General features: G+C 40.9%; 1 protein-coding gene across 3 annotated transcripts in view; it reads right to left on the bottom strand.

The window, feature by feature from the left end:
* The window catches only part of TLN2 (talin 2), a 154,137-nt gene extending 138,212 nt beyond the window's left edge, over window positions 1-15,925 (bottom strand). The window contains exons 1-2 of one of the 3 annotated variants that reach the window (XM_030456687.1): window positions 15,757-15,874; window positions 11,430-11,539 (exon numbers count right to left, since the gene is read on the bottom strand). The gene's annotated coding sequence lies outside the window, so the exon portion shown is untranslated. Of the gene's footprint in view, window positions 1-11,429; window positions 11,540-14,581; window positions 14,643-15,756 lie in introns of those variants that run through there. The other 2 variants (XM_030456686.1, XM_030456688.1) reach the window with 2 other exon arrangements.
* Between the last annotated feature and the right edge of the window lie 445 nt (window positions 15,926-16,370).

The raw sequence follows: 16,370 nt of genomic DNA, 5'->3' as shown, positions 1-16,370 counted from the left end.
CATACATGTACAATAAAACCTGCAGAGATACTGCCTGCTTCACTACCCTAAAAAAACTTCGCTTAAAAAAGTCAGGCTATGCCAGACATTTCCAGTACATGCTCCTGGTTCTTCTCACTTAAACTGAACTGAAGCAAAAAGACAGACTTAAGAAGAAGTCATTTGCTTGAAACTGAAGATATGCTCATTAGCAAGACGAGAAAGATGGAAACACTAGTTGTTGCCACACTAATGCTTTTATACATGCTGATGTTCTTTTGAAGATGACTGAACCAGCTTAAGGCTCCACTGCAGAGTGGCATTCCCTCAGCATTGCTTTCAAAATACAAGAAAAAATAGTCCTTCAACAGAACAAGAACAGATTAAAAAAAAAAAAATTAAGCCTAATAAACAGTCATCTCACTACTAGGTGGAAGTTTTCTCACCTGAAACAAATAAAAAGTTAACTGTGAGCATAGGTTAACCCCTAGAAGAGGCTGACCCCTAGAAGAAGAATCATTAGAAGTTACAGCCAGCATACCTTTTGGGAACGATGCTTTGTGCTTGTTATCATTTACAGCATGAAAACCTAGAAATTATTTTGCAAGTAGAGCCAAGGAATGAGAATACAGTATCTCAGAAGGGATCTATCACAAGCACCTAGTCCAACTACCTGATCAGTTCAGGGCTGATGATGTTAAAGTAATTTATTAAGAACAGTTTAAATGCTTCAGAGACAGGCCCCGGGAATCAATAACTTCTCCAGGAAGCTTGTGACAGTGCTGGACTATCCTCTCAGTAAAAAAGTGTCTCCTAATATATAGTTTAAACCTCCCCTGGTGCAGCTGTGAACTATTCCCATGCATCCTATCACTCAGTGCCAGGGAGAAGAGCTCAGCAGCCCCCTCTCCCCATTCCCTCCTCAGTAAGCTATGTCCTCAGACTCTTTTTCTCTGAACTAGGCAAACCCAGTCCTTAGCTGCTCCTCATTCCTTCCAGTCCTTTAACCAGCCCTTATTCCCTTATTGCCCTCCTATGGATGCACTCAAGGACCTTCACATACTTCTCGAATTGTGGGGCCCAGAGCTACACACAACTCTCAAGGTGATGCCAACACCAGTACTGAATATAGTGGGATAATCACCTGAATATAGTAGGATAATCACCTTTTTTGACCAGCTGGTTATTCCATGTTTGATGCACCCCAGGATGCAGTTGCCCTCTTGGCTGCCTGGGCAGAAATCTGACTCATACAGAAGGCTGCAAACAACCAGCACCCTCTCTGCAGGGCTGAGCTCCAGCCATTCCTCTCCCCATTTATAGTTGTGCCCAGCAACATTTGTTGGCAATGTGGAAGGCAGTGGAAAAAAAGACATGAAACAAAAAACACACCTTAAAGACTGGTTCACCATCAAGTGTTCCAGCAGTCTCAGCTCCAGCATTTTGAACTAAATGCCCAGTCTCTAAAATTTAGGGAATTACAATGCAATGAACAAATAGGCAGGGGGGAAATCCAAGTGTGACAGGCCTAAAAAAAAAAAAAAAAAAAAAAAAATCACTACTCATAGCCTACTTATGTCAATCATAGAGAGGCTGCACAAGACAAATCTGGTTTTAGTTAGTCTCACAGGAGCATAGGGATGGAAGAGGACTGACATGAGGCTCACTGCATCTCATGTTTTCCATACTATTTCTACCTTCTCCTAATGTGCTGTCTTCATTTAGGAAATAACAAACTAATACTAATGACAAATAAATAGCTATCCTTTCAACTAATTCAGAAGCCAAGCTTAGCTTAATTTTCCCTTCAAAACTAACTCACAGTGATGTAATAAAACTAATGATACACCACTAATCCTTCTGTATCATGCACCTAAGATAAGTTATCAACTGCTCCCTCCCAGCATACCAACAATTACAGCATTGCAAAGTTTGAGATACAAACAGCATGTTTTAAATGTGAAATGTAAACTGAATGCCAGGACCAACCTACATCTGGCCAAAGATGTATTTTAGTAAGACAACTGATATGCTTTTAAGCCACACAATATATGTAATTACATGGCTGAAAAAACCTAGCACAAATAATATTTAATTACCTTATTTAATAAAGACATTTTAATTTATGTTTCATATAACTTTTTTTTTTAACAAAGGATAAGTAAATTATCTTCAAGTAAGAACACACACCAAGACATTACTAAGTTATTTTCACCATTTATTTGAAGTGCTTGGCTTCCATAACAGCTACAGTACAAGTACCTCATGTACACAGTTTTTGTAACACAATCCAATTTGTTGCAGCATGTTTAGGGCTGGAAGTCAAAGTGCACTGTAAGACATGTTTGAACCAAAATAGAAAGCCATGAATGGGGCTTGGCAGCAGGGGATTCCCCTTCATTCTCACTGCTATTTATAACTTAAGGCAAGTAAGGTCATTTCAAATTTAACACTCTGTTCCCAAATCACCTTTTTCTGCAGAGGAAGAAAAAAGAAATGCAAGGTACAACTATTCCAAACACAGCATTCTAAGGCAAGAGCTGGAAAGCTCTGTAAGCCAGCAAGACACATTTTAACCATTTCTACAACAAGAACAATCCACATTTAGAATTCAATATTTGTTTCCTCACAACAAAAATATCAAAGCACACAGTTGATCAAGACTTCTGCCCTCTCTAAGGTAGAATCTGTCCTAACACTGTCACACTAATTTTAGCTTAAAATTATGAATATAAGAATGCTTTTAGTTCTTAAGATTGAAGAGATGAATCAGTTTGCCAGGCACACTGGAAGTCAGTAAGTCATCTGTCAATAAACTGCCCAATATTTTCCTGTCCCATTACATCAAGTAGGTAGGTATTGCACAACAGCTCATTTATGCTACTTATTCCTGGAAAACCTGAATGGTAGTCTGCAGTGCAGCTAATCATGTCAGCCAGATGGTTTGTAGATGCTTCTGTACAATACTGTAAATCAGTTTGTTGCACTGGTAGAAGGGTCACAAACTCTTCACAACCATGATAGCCAGCTTAGAGTTCTGCATTCTGATTGATCACCAGAAGCATGACACAGGCTTTTAGAACCACATTTATCTGACTGTTTCATACAGAATACTGATCAGAATTCTGTTTTTCCAAGTTGGCATGGAAAGTTTCAGACCTTCTAATAAGCAGCTTTCACAAACAGGTACCAACATTCACAACATTCACAAACCACCAACATTCCTTGAAATTAAACAGAAGTTCTTCCAGGCAAAAACATTCCTGAAATTATATTAAGCATTTATGAGATTAATTTTAAAATATAGCTTAAAAAACACAGGGAACTAGGAAGATCTACAGTACTTGAATCAACATCCTCCTGTGGATTTAACACACTCAGAGTCTTTCAAAAACTGTATTTCTAAAACAATGACATCACAGCCATTAACCTAAGCATCTCCAGCTTCACTCTACTTCCTGTATGCACCACTACACAGGTGTTACCTCCACAGCAAGGTTAGAAACCTCAGTAGTTCTCAAACAACTAATGCACACCTAAATCCTACTTCTTAATGGGATCTGACATCAGTATCACTGCAACATACACTACCTGTGAAACCATTAATAAAATCCCCATCTTTACACAGAATAAAGTGAACTAAGAAAATAGTATTAATGACAATTATTCAGTATGAATGGTTTAACTCTGTGATGCTGTAACAACTTGGTAATGAGCATTTCTTACAAACATCTGGAATGACATAATTACTGCCAACTCATTCAAAACACAAAACCAAGAACTGTCTTTAGTGTTAGCACCAGCCAACCAAAATAGGTGTTCCCCATTAAGAGTGGCTAAGGAAGACCCAAATAAGACTGTCTGTCTAAGTGTCTGTCCTGCTAGCTGTCAACCATTCAAAGAAAGAACTGGTTCTTACAACAGTTTACCCTTAGTAACTGGACACCAGAACCTATATTTAAGGCATTCACGTGAAGCACTGCAAAGCAAATCCAGTTAGAGACATTTTTCTAAAGCCATAGTTTTAACAAAATAGAATTAGCTCTTTCCAAGATAGCAACATAGGATACTAATTATAGCAATTTATAGAACAATGAGTGCTTGCTGTGCAGGCAGACACCTTCCAAAGAATGACCTCTCTATTGTCACAGGCTGCACTCCAATATGCAGCTACTAAATATTTCAGTATGCTTACCACAGCAGCAGTTTGGGGGAAAAAAAATGGCTGAAAACCTGGAGAAGGGAGGCATATTTAAGAACTAAAATCCTACAACCAAAAGCCAAGCTTGCTTTCAAGTTTGGTATAAAGAGTAACAGAGCCTGACTGAGAATGTATCCAGTTTTAGTTTAAACATGTATTTTCAGTGCACCAAAAATGGACTGCTCACATTCCATGTGCAAGTCAAGATTAGCAAGGTGTTGCCATTTCCTCTATTTTGCCATTAGAAACAAACAGGAAATGTAAAAACACTAACTTAACAGTTAATCTTTACTTGAACCAAACGTGCAACATATAAAATGTTAAACAGGGCACAACTGAAAGAAAGCCAGAAGCATAAAAATGTCCCTATGAGTTCCTCAGCCAAAGGGGCACTAATAGTCAGAAAGCTGGAATAAACAGTAAGTTACATGTCACTGCAAGATAATCAGTTACATCACTTTGAGTACAAAAAGAGAAACGTATCTCCAGGCAACATGGATCCAGGCAACAGTTTTTAACCTTTCCTGAATTGCTGGCTATCTCAAGACAAAGTATCATTATGTGTATAACCTAGATGAAAAACATTAGGTTTGGTTTTTAACATTCACTGTAAAAGATACTAATACCCTCATCAAGGACAAATGGTGCACTTCCATTTTCAAAAATTACTGAATTTGTCACTGTACAGCAATGTCAAAAAACACTTAAACCAGTGTTTTCAGATTTTTATGCCGTGGATATCCAAACCTGTAACAGAAGGACATGATCCACATGTTCTAGTCCTGAAACACCATGGTAATTACAAAAGCCTTGTTCACCTACACTGTTTGTGCTTACCCTGCTAGCTAATAAATTTAGAAAAAGAGATGTTGCTACATTTTAATCCATTTGGGTAATTCCTGTTCAGTAACACTAGAAACACGACTGGATTCTGAGTACAAGCTGTAAGGAAGCAAACCCCCTAGAACAGTAAGATTCGGTATGCCATTTGCTGACAGCTGCTATTTTAAGTGTAGTCAATCAGCCAGACCTCCAATGGACAACCTCTGGAAGCTGCCAATTTTTATTTATTCCTTTATTTAATAATGCAACAATTGGAATATATTAGGTTGCCTAAAAAAGTACTTTCGCAACTTAAGAAAAGTCTTAAACACCATTAACACTGATGTGCAAAATCTGCTCCCCAGGTTTTTCCAGTATCATCAGAAGGCAGCAGTTCAAATTTATTATTTCTATCAGGCTTGGTGAGTACATGAAAGATTACAGGAGAATGGGATGTGAAAGAATGAATAAAGGGATGCAAGCTTAATAAAACTTCAAACTCAAGCCATACATCAAAATATGCCCCTTCTAAGGCAGTATTTCAAATCAGATTTTTAAATCCAAACCTGACTTTGGGCTCAGGAACTTAATTTGCTATGACACAGTTAGTTACTTGCCCATCAAGGTCTCTGCCTTCACCTTTGACAGAGCAATTACATGCCTGTAATGCTTCTGAGGAGGGTAAAAACCGTATCACTCAGCCAACCCTATATATGCAAGGCAAGGAGAAAAACATTGCCCCCAGGCTCTCAAATTCTACTGTTTTGTGACTGAAGTTCAGGACTTCTGTTGTACCATGCATAACCACAATTCTGCCCATACAGCTATTCAGCTCTGATCCACAGAATGACAGTCTACATACTGGTTACACACTGTGTAAAGATACATATCTGATGACAGGAGAACCTGGCCTGACACTATCAAGTCCACTTTTCTTTAAAAGACAAAAACAATGCCAGTAATTTATTGATACAGGGTATGATAAGTCATCACTTCATTTAAGAGAATGCTTCAAAAGTAGTTCCAGATTTTAATTCATGCATAGACACTTCAGCAGTTTAAGCACAAAGATTGGTCCTTGTCTCCGACTTAAAATAATCATGTTGAAGCACGCAAAATCACTATCATCACACCTGACTCTATTTATCCTCAAGAAGCCAAATCATCTGAAATTATATAGAGGTTTTTTCTTATCATCAACAGTAATTAGGTGGACTTATTTTGATATGTGAGTTGAAATGTTGTAAGCAGTCAACTGCTAAGGCCACAGGCTATATTGGTGCCCATTTACAGATTCAACACATCATATAGATGCTTCTTTTACACACACATTACTACAGATGCATTACTCTCATGTACTCAGATTTCCATAGTGCTACCAAGGCTTTGACTCATGCTTCTGTGTATAACTCAAAATTTGTGTTCAGTAGAAGATATCAGGCACATGCAACAGAAAGCACAACTTCACAAGCTCATTAAAAACTGATTGTCCTCAAATGTAGTAACTGTCACACACCAAGCTTATTTTTTTGACGCTTTGTGGAAGCAGTCAAACTACTACTTACAGAGTGCTTTTGGAATAATACATGAAGTGTAAATCACCTCTATAAGCCTCCTCAAAAGCCAGAAAATCTTTACTTGACCAGTACCATAGCCCTTCTCTCTTAGAATTGCAAAACTGTGGTTTATATTTTGTATTGTATGTGGAGTTTTCTACATTGCCTGAAGAAGCACTTTTCTAAGCTGTGAAGCCTAAACTCACAAGGCCTAGATATAACCTAGGGCTCCAGAAGGTAAAATACATTTTCCTTAGTCTTCAGGGCAATGTAAGTCACCACGGAGACCTGAACAACAAATACCTCCCTTCTGCACGTCCAACTTATGTGATGTTAACAACACCTTAAAAAAACCCCACTAAGTAGTGTCAAAGCAATTGCAGAGGTATATCAATGAGACAAGAACTTGGAACAGTTAGACAGAAGATGAAGCCACTCAGGGTTGAAATCACCCTTCAGAGAGCTCTAGAAGTGCACAAACCTCTTCTTGTCTGTAGTTTATGTAGGACTGAACATAAGTTTCTATGTATTTGTAATCATTAAACAGCAAGTAACTGAAGGACAACATTTTCACTGGAAAATGAGAGCACGTGTGGGAAAACAAGATATATTATTTTCCTGATTCAAGGATTTCAAAACCATTATTGGGAAGTTCCTTTTCTCCACCACCTGGTAAACATTGCCTTTTGCCTATATATTATTTTCTCTCAAATAACCAACACTGCTCCTTTATTCAGCTGCAAGGAGCTAACAGCTACTGCAAAACCTGTCCCAAAACAAGCCAAGAGCAGACATTTCAAAACCACCAGTCATGAGTATAAACAAAATTAAATTGAGGTTTATTTTACTGCAACACCCTATAGACTTTTCAAAAAAAAAAAAACTCAGAACAGTTTAACAAATCAGCTTATTTCTTCCAACTGAAAAATCCCACTCTTCTAAAAGAAAACACTTGTTTCAAGTGCTTTGGTTGTTTACTCACTCCACTTGGAAGATATTACAACATACCATTCATTTGTAGTAAACATGTGGGTTGGAGAACCCTAAGCACATTTGGTCTTTAATTCTCTTGAGTAGAGAGAGCAGCCACTATCTGCTGTGCACTGGACAAATTAATTTCAAGCTTCTTGTAATAGAGAAGTCATCTTTGACAAAGCAGCTATTATCATCAAAACCCTCCCTAAGGGTATGCTCTTTACACAAAGGACCTTGATAGGTTAGATAGGCTTTAGAGGACCATACCCATTTGTGTATTTCACTGCAAAAGAGATGGGAAGTTTTTCTCTTCTGTGCCAAACAAGCCTTTCACCTTGTAGCCGAGTACTATCAACAAGTGCCATAACCTCTACATAACTACTCAAGAAAAAAAAATAAATAAAACAAAAAACCACATCAGAAATGTTTTGGTAGCTAATACTCACAACTGTTCTTACAGATCTGTTTCTATAAAGAGATGGCTGCTTTCTGTATCTGATCATGACACAATGACTATTTCACAGGTACTAACACCACTTTGGTTTAAAAAATTAAAGGTACACTTTAAGAAAGAATTTTTAATTACTCTATAGTCCAACAGAAAAAAAATAATTAGTCAATACCACACTACTGCAAATCTTCAGTCTTCACAAAGCTGTAACAACAATTTAAAAAAAAAAAAAAGCTTTCCTCATTCTTTCTGTCTTCTACATTTTTCCTTTGGATTTAAGAAGTGTCTTGTAAACAATTCTCAAAAGCAACTGCCTGCTTTATCTTCCCTTTTTACCCAAAGGGCTGTTATCTGCAATCCCACGTTGCTTTGGCATCTTCTTCGGGTGCTAAAGTTGTATTTCATTTCTTATAACTGACATGACACCTACAGAAGGCTGAGCTGTACCTCCAGAGATACACTTATTGGGTGGGTACCAAGACACTCCTGGTGCCTGATAGCAGATGTTTAGCAGGTACTTCAAAGTCATTTTTAAGGGAAGATGCTGTAGCCTCAGGCAGGATGAGAACTACAATTGTATTGTCTGCTAACCAAATTGAATAAGAAATGCCAGAACAAAACAAAAACAACAACAAAACACACACACAAAAAAACAACCCAACACCAACCAAACAGAATGTGAATCACCCAAGAATGTTTATTCCCAAAAGTTTAACTGGCATGACCTAAGGCCACAATTCACAAATGTGTCCTCATAAAATTTTGTCACAACACACATGGGTAAGATTACTAAATACCCTATTTTAAAGCACAAGAATGTGAGCCAAGTGAAGACAAGGAATTCAAACCAGACAAATGTTTTAGAGCCCTCTACAGTTGCAATCTTGCTCAAATTACGTCTGCCTCTGAAGACTCTGAAGTGTTGTGTCAGATAGACAGACACCATGGCAGATTTAGCTTTTGCTTGAAAATCCATGTACATCAGCTATCTCCTAGCCCTAGTACAAGCTCCTTGCCAGACACACTATGAGATAAAATTAAGAAACAAATCAGATCTGAAAAAAACAATTATGAAGGTGACTATTTTGACTATTTAAAATATGGACTTGCATCTCCTTTCACTAATGACGAACCTCAACCTTAAATGTACGCTGTGCCTTGAAATATTAGCTAATGACAATATGAAGCCATCATGCTTAGCATGACACTGAGAAACTAAGCACCCAGAATGTGAGGACAAATCTTGAAAATTTCCTCAGCACTGGTTTGAAGTCATGTGGTACTCCATGCAGTACTTCACAACAGAAAAAAAAAAAAAATGTTAACTGAGCTTTATAAATTTTCTGAGGCCTCTTGTAAAGGTTCCTTACTTAACAGCAAAAGACAAAAAGCCCTACACCATTGGGGAAGCAAGACCATTGCAGTCATGCTCCTGCAGTAAAAAATGGCTGAAATAACACTGGAAAAGCAATATGGCATTCCTTTGTCAGCAAATACTGCTGGAATATGCACAGCTGAAGACTTAAAGGAACAAGAATTAGAACAAATTATGCATTGTGGGAAGTTTGCTACACTGTTGGCTGAAAGCATAGATATTTCTCACATCTCAGCTTATCATATATGCTAGGTTGTTTCAGTGATGAAATACACTGCAAACTATGTTTTGTGAGCCACTATAAGGAAGATGTACCTGAGAGAATACCCAGAATATTGTAAGCAGTACATTATTTCCTTAATAGAAACCATGTTTTACAGAAAAACTTCAACAAGTAATCAATGATGGAGCGGCTGCTTTAACTGGAATAAGAGAAAAAAAAAATACCAGTGTAAAGGTTACAGATAAAACCACATGAAATGATTTCATCGTATCATTCAAAGGCAACGATTTTTAAGTGCACCAAGGACACTGTCTGATGCCTGTACATCCTCAGCTGCATTACTTAACTCTTCCAAATTGTACTTTAAACATCACAACAGAGGGATCTCGTTTACCAAAGGCTTTGATTTTTTAAACTGAAACTGGACCTTTATCTCTTCCTCCCTATAACAGCCCCTTTAGCGATGCTCTCACCCAGTAGATGTGGCACTGGTTCCTTCTGCATTCCTGCTGTTCAGTACTGGCTACCACTTGATCCTTTCCCCAGATAGTTCAGATACCTCCTTGACAAGAGGAGATGTTTCCTTGTACTGCAACAAAAAATAATCTAAACATCTTTTACTCAAAAATAGGAAAATCACAAGGAAAATTTTTAAAACTTGCAGGCTACAAGAAAATGTAGTATTCAAGTTTGGCTTCCTGATCTCATTTATTCATATATCCATTTGTAGCTCCACTGCTAAGTTTAAACACTGTCTTGGTATTTCAACCTTTTCATTGTGTCTAAGCATTATGTGCTCGAGTCCTACAACACTAGCACATTGCAGCCACAATCCCTCCCATTAGATTACCATAGCTCTTTTCTTCAACAGAGACTATAATTTCTGTCAGACATTCATAGCCTGCCTGTGCCACTTCCATTCTCTCTACCAAGTGCCACCTTGCTCTTTCCCACTACACAGCATTTGGCACACTTAAACTGAACAAAGCTAAAAACTACTTGCCATAAATGCTTTAAGACTAGTTAATGTTTCCACCTGTACCAATTAAAGCCTGATTTTCACTCTCAGTAAGTTTTTGCAACTGGCTTATACTCACATATTTGTGATCTATACCTGAACTTGAAATCTCTCATTCCAGAAAAAAACCCAACTTTCCCACTAGTACATACCACCACGGTAAATAAACCATAGAAACTAGATAAAATAAAGGGTTATTTACCATATTACAGGCATCAACTTCCAAGAAAGGAGACATTACTATATGAAAATAAACAAGAATATGCCATACAAAAAGCATTACACAACTTTGAAGGCCTTTCTAAATTGAAGACAATCCTACTGTTTACAAGGATCTCACACCAAACACTTCAGCTATACACAGAACACTTTGATATATTATAGCAACATACCTCTTCATGGCAGGTGACAAATGCAAATTGTTATTCAACTTGAAAAAATAAACAACCCATATAGTACCTCTGATTCTTTATCACTTCAATTGTTATTTGCTGTGATTAAGAATAATAACAGTCTCCTGCTTATTCCTGGGTTACATGTCACTTTTTCATGTAAACAAGAAAACTCAACCTTACAAAGGTTGTCTGATAGGAAGACACAAGGTTCATTTACAATTCACTTCAGTTCACACTTTCTTCCTGCTGCCCAAACACAGAAGATGAGCTACATACAGAGAATGCAAGGAAGGCAGTTTCAAGTGCCAGCCTGACACATCTTGGCAGAAATTCAAGTGGTGCTGCCAAGTAAAGGGACTACAAGTAAGAAGTCAGCACTGTAGTACTGTACAGATATTTTAAGACAAGACTTATTGTTGTGTGGTCACCCTCACCTTCTGAAGTCAGTGTGTTTTCAAGCTTTATGAGGATGCTTGGGTAAAACTGCACTGGAGCTTTGAGAATTGAGGGGGTGGATCTCTACGGATGGAATCCCAGCTTGCAACTGGAAGTGGAAAATATCAAAATGTTATCACAATCACTTCAAGTTAGCAGGCTAATTCTAATTCATTTCCAAGATAAGCATGTGTACATACAACACACCCAGGGAAATGGTTCTCTGACACTACTGTGAAATGGGTTTTCAGCTACATTATTAGGGACAGAAACAAAAAAAAATTCAGTGTTCACATTTACAAGTCTGGCATGAAAACTAACCACAGGCTCCTCTCCACCTTCTCATCACCAAGAGTACTAGTTGAACTCAAGAGGCAGACCTTCACTGCACCCAGAGACAGAAGGCCACAATTATCTAACCATTGATCAGACACAGGACTGCAGCACCCTCACAATCAGCCCAGCACTTATGCATCTAAATAACTTGGACTACCTTCAAAGCAGCCAGACATTCCTTTTGAAGAGGAAGGGATTGTTTAATCACAACAATAAAATTAAGTTATAAAAAAAGTTTAAAATACAACATAATGTCCATAATGATAACAGAGTTGCAAAGCTTAACATAGCCTCTGGAACTTAGAAGACAGGCTACTTGGAAAAAATCTCTGCTTTATCATCTGCCTCACCCTCACATGCAGTTCTTCAGATCAGTTTAATTTATACGTAAATAACTGTGTGTGGTCAAAAGCAGAACCAAAACCATCATTCCCTTTCAGGTACCAACAGACAAGACTAACCAGAAACTACAACTTCCAACTATATACCAGTAACATTTGCCCCAGCTGACATACTAAAATACAAAAGTAAACAAGCAAAACTTAATATGCAAAATACTGTCTATTAAGACGGCCTCCCCCCATTTGCAGTAACATCCAACCATTTTGTTTGCTGTTCTCAATTTGCATCAGCATTCTATTGTCTGAAGAAACATGCATAAGCAGACTTGCCAAACCTTTTAAAGATTCAAGAGCAAAGGAATAAAAAAAAAAAAAAGAATAAATTTTTGAAAGCTGAATACAGTGGTCTGTAAACACATTCACACTTCTTTCCTAATTATGGCCTGGTGCAAAGGCAGCATATCTGGGTAAGAACTTAGCAAGAAACTGTTATTTAAAATAAAAAAATCAGCATGGGTATAGATATGAAGTTTATTATAATCTCTGAGGTTCATATATGACTAGGAACTGAGAGTTATCTCAAATGGTGTTTTCAGCACTTCAGTACTAAAATTATGGATTGGAATAATTCATCAGCAATGGTATTGCTCATATTTCATGAGCATACAATACCAATACCCCAACAGCTATGTGACACTACAATGCCACAAGAAGGAATGGAAGTCTGTACTACTGTCTAGTTGTGATGCCTAATTCAATACTGGCATTTTTGGATGCTGCCTAGACCTTGCATTTACACAAATTTAATAAATATATGTTATGTAAGTAAGCATAAAGTGACACAATCCAAATATTAATGCTTCAGAACACCATTGCTATGTGGAGTCAAATATTTGTAGCAACAATATCAAATAAGAGAAGGTTTTCACACCACAAATTTTACATCATCATGAAGATTATGCAGTTAAAGCTATGCCACAGCCAGATAGTTCTTTCAAGCCCATTCCTCTGACTCCAAAATACTTGAATCTACTGTAGCAATGTTTTATACTAATCAGTTATATTTATAACTGTAGATGCATTTCCTAATGAAGGTAGAATTCAGTGATTAGATGATCTGGCAAATGATGAAAGAAGACTGAGTAAAACTGTACAATAAATCAAGTTCGGAATAAAATTACTTAATCCTTTGCAGTTCAAATGCAAGTTCATCTTTCTCAACATCATGTACTCTTAACCAATCTACCCACCACACATACCCCAAAAAACCTCTCACCCTCTTAAGCACTACTACAGTGTAATGGCAACATTTCCAATCAACTTAAATTAGGCTGTACTGCATTCCATTACATGATACTATGCAACAGATGTTTCTCTAGAAACACAGGACAATTACTTGGGGTAAACTGCTATAATTTGAATGCTAAAGTGAGTATCCTGCATGAAACTTTATGGAGTTTTACACTGAGATTCAGAACTTAAATACCGTCCAAGTTTGTCACAGTTAACACAGAGATTGACTGGCAACCAGAAACAATAACTATTCTTATCTTACTTGAGCTTAATAATTTTGCCACCAAGAGATAAACAGGATGAAAATTCCACTTAACCCTTTAGTTCTGCAATGACCAGTGAGTTAAATGAAACATTATGAAACCCAGATGAAATGAAATTCCCAGAGACAAGAGTCTTCCCCCACCCGAGAGATACAGTGGGGTGCCAATTTGGTTGCAACAAATTGTGTAGAAAATTTAACATTTTTAAAATTAAAGCAGAAAGGGTAGTTCAGCCAATTTAATCCATAGTTACCTTAGCTAACAGCCATACCATTGGAAGAACTGCTGACCATTATCTCAAACAGATAAGAAAGCTTCTAATGTACCACAATTACTAAGGTATTTATAACCAACACTGGCAGCTTCCACTCATTCGTGCAATAGACATGAGTGATAATTTATATAAGAACAATCTCAGAAACGTGCTGCTTTAAAAAAAAAAAACATATGGGCACTTTTCCATAGTTACTGGGCTCTCTTGACAATGCAGAACTCTGACACCTCTAAATAACACAGGTTCAAAACCGGGATTTCTAGTTTGAAGCTTAATTAGGCTCATACTTAGCTCTAGAACACAGGTTCACAAAAAACAAACAAAAAACAAAAAAACAAAAAAACACAAAAACCCACACAGAACAAACAACCAAAAAAAAAAAAAAAAAACAAACCCAAACTACCACAACTTTTAAAAGAATCTGAGGGAAGTGGACAACGGTTTTATCTGACGGAGATTGTTTTTAATTAACGAATACCCCAACTACCTTTCTAACCAGACATCACAGCATCATGTCGGCACACGAAAAAGCAGAGCCTAAATAAACTGAAGCGTCTGGTCAGCAGAACAAAAGCACTACAGAAGGTGAGCACAAAGACAGCAGAGGCCCCGCTTCCCAGACAGGTGTTCCCAAGCAGTGACACCGTGTCGGGGCTCTCTAGTTACCCGCAGGCAAGACCGTGCCCTGCGCCCCACAGCCATCTGGTAAGGTAGCACGGGAGAACGAGCGGTGCCAACACACGCAGGGGGACCCCAACCCACAGAGCGGACATGCCCTCTGCAAGCACACACCGCCGCCTGGCACCAAAGGAGGTTTTGCGCTTTGGCACGAAGCCCTGCTGCACCGGGGCAGGTAGCCCGGAGCCGCTGGCCCGTTCCCAGGCCGGCACAGGGAATGGGGAGGCCGCGGAGCAGGGGGGCCCGCTCACCCACCCACCCTCGCCAGCGCACCACAGGGGCGGCCGCGGCCCTCCCTACCCCCCGCCGTGGCCTTAGGAGACCGGCCTGCGACCCGCTTCCACCCCGAGCCGTCCTACAGGTCTGGCGGGAAGAGGCGGACATAAGCACAAACAAATGGACAGCGAACACGCGTATACACACGCGGCACGATCGTCCTTGGGAGGTCGTCGCTTCGCAACGTGTTGCGAGTAAGATTTTCTCCATCGCGGCGGTCACAAGCACACAAGAACGAACAACTGCGTCCCTCGGCAAACCTGCCCCCGGCCATACGAAACCCCTGACAGGCTTCGAAGGGCCGGGAGGAGCCGGCCGCCCCTGCACCTCCCTTCCGTACCAACCCTGCACAGCACGGAGGGAAATCCCAAAGGAGCCGCTGTTCCCCTCCCATCCCGTCTCCTGACGAAGAAAAGGGGAGCCGGGGCTGCTCCCCCCTTCCCGGTGCTCAGCCTTATGGGCGGCGGAGCCCCTTGCCGGGCCGCGGCAACCCGGCTCCCCACGCGTCTCTGGGCCGAGACGCTATCGCAAATAGCTATCGCAAATCTCCCCTAAAACAGGCAACTTGTTGGGCGGCAGCGCCCGGCGCGGGGGAGGTTGAGCCGGGGGAAGCGTTCTCCGCCTCCGCCTCCCGCCGCCGCACCGGTGACCGGCAGCAGCCCCTCGCCCGCCTGCCTGGGGGGACCGCGGTGTTCATATGCGAAACGCAGCGGCAGCCGAGGTGCCGCAGGCGCGGAGCGGCTCCGCGCTCCCGCCGCTCAGCTCTGCGGGGAGTCTTCCCCCTTTCGGCGGCTCAGCACGGACCAGACACTCCATGCAACGTGCAACAGCAGAGCAGGACAAGGGGGTCCTCACGGGCTCCTACCGGGAACAGCGTTACTGCAGCACTGCAAAGCGCCTAAGCCCCGCCGCTCGCTCGCTCGCTCGCTCGCTCGCTCGCTTGCTTCCTTCCTTCCTTCCCCCCCGCTCGCCTGCTGCCCGCTCCCGCCTGCTTCGCCGCCGCCCGCAGCTGCCGCCGCTGCGGACTCCAGGCACAGACCCCCCACCGGGGGGGGGGGGGCAGGAAGCGCGTCATCACTCCGGGCCGCTCCACCGCCCTTCGCCCGCTCGGCCAACTCCGCCGCCGCCCGTCCCGGGAAGCCCACCCGCCCACCCCCAGCGATCCTCGGTTCTCGTCCGCTGCGCCCCGAAACCGGCGGGAATGGACCGTGGCCTCAGCCGGCTCGGGAGGCCGCGAGGGCTTAGGACCACCCTTACCTGAGCGTGAGGGAGCGGCACCTCCGCCGACCGCGGCCCTCGCTGAGGCGATGAGGTAGCGTCGCTCTCTCTATGCCGATCCAAGACAGAAGTTACCGGGGAAACGGCGGCACCTCAGGGAGAAGAAAGAAAAGGAATTCCGGGGAAGCGCGGCATTGTTCTACCGCGGGGCGGGAAATAAAGCTGTAGGGCACAGCGAGCCCCGGCGGGGCGGTGGCCGCC

The sequence above is a fragment of the Calypte anna genome, chromosome 10 (genome assembly GCF_003957555.1).
Source record: "Calypte anna isolate BGI_N300 chromosome 10, bCalAnn1_v1.p, whole genome shotgun sequence".
In the NCBI taxonomy this organism is placed as follows: Eukaryota; Metazoa; Chordata; class Aves; order Apodiformes; family Trochilidae; genus Calypte; species Calypte anna.
Note: the sequence above shows the minus strand (reverse complement) of the source record. Positions and strands in the feature narration are given on the sequence as shown.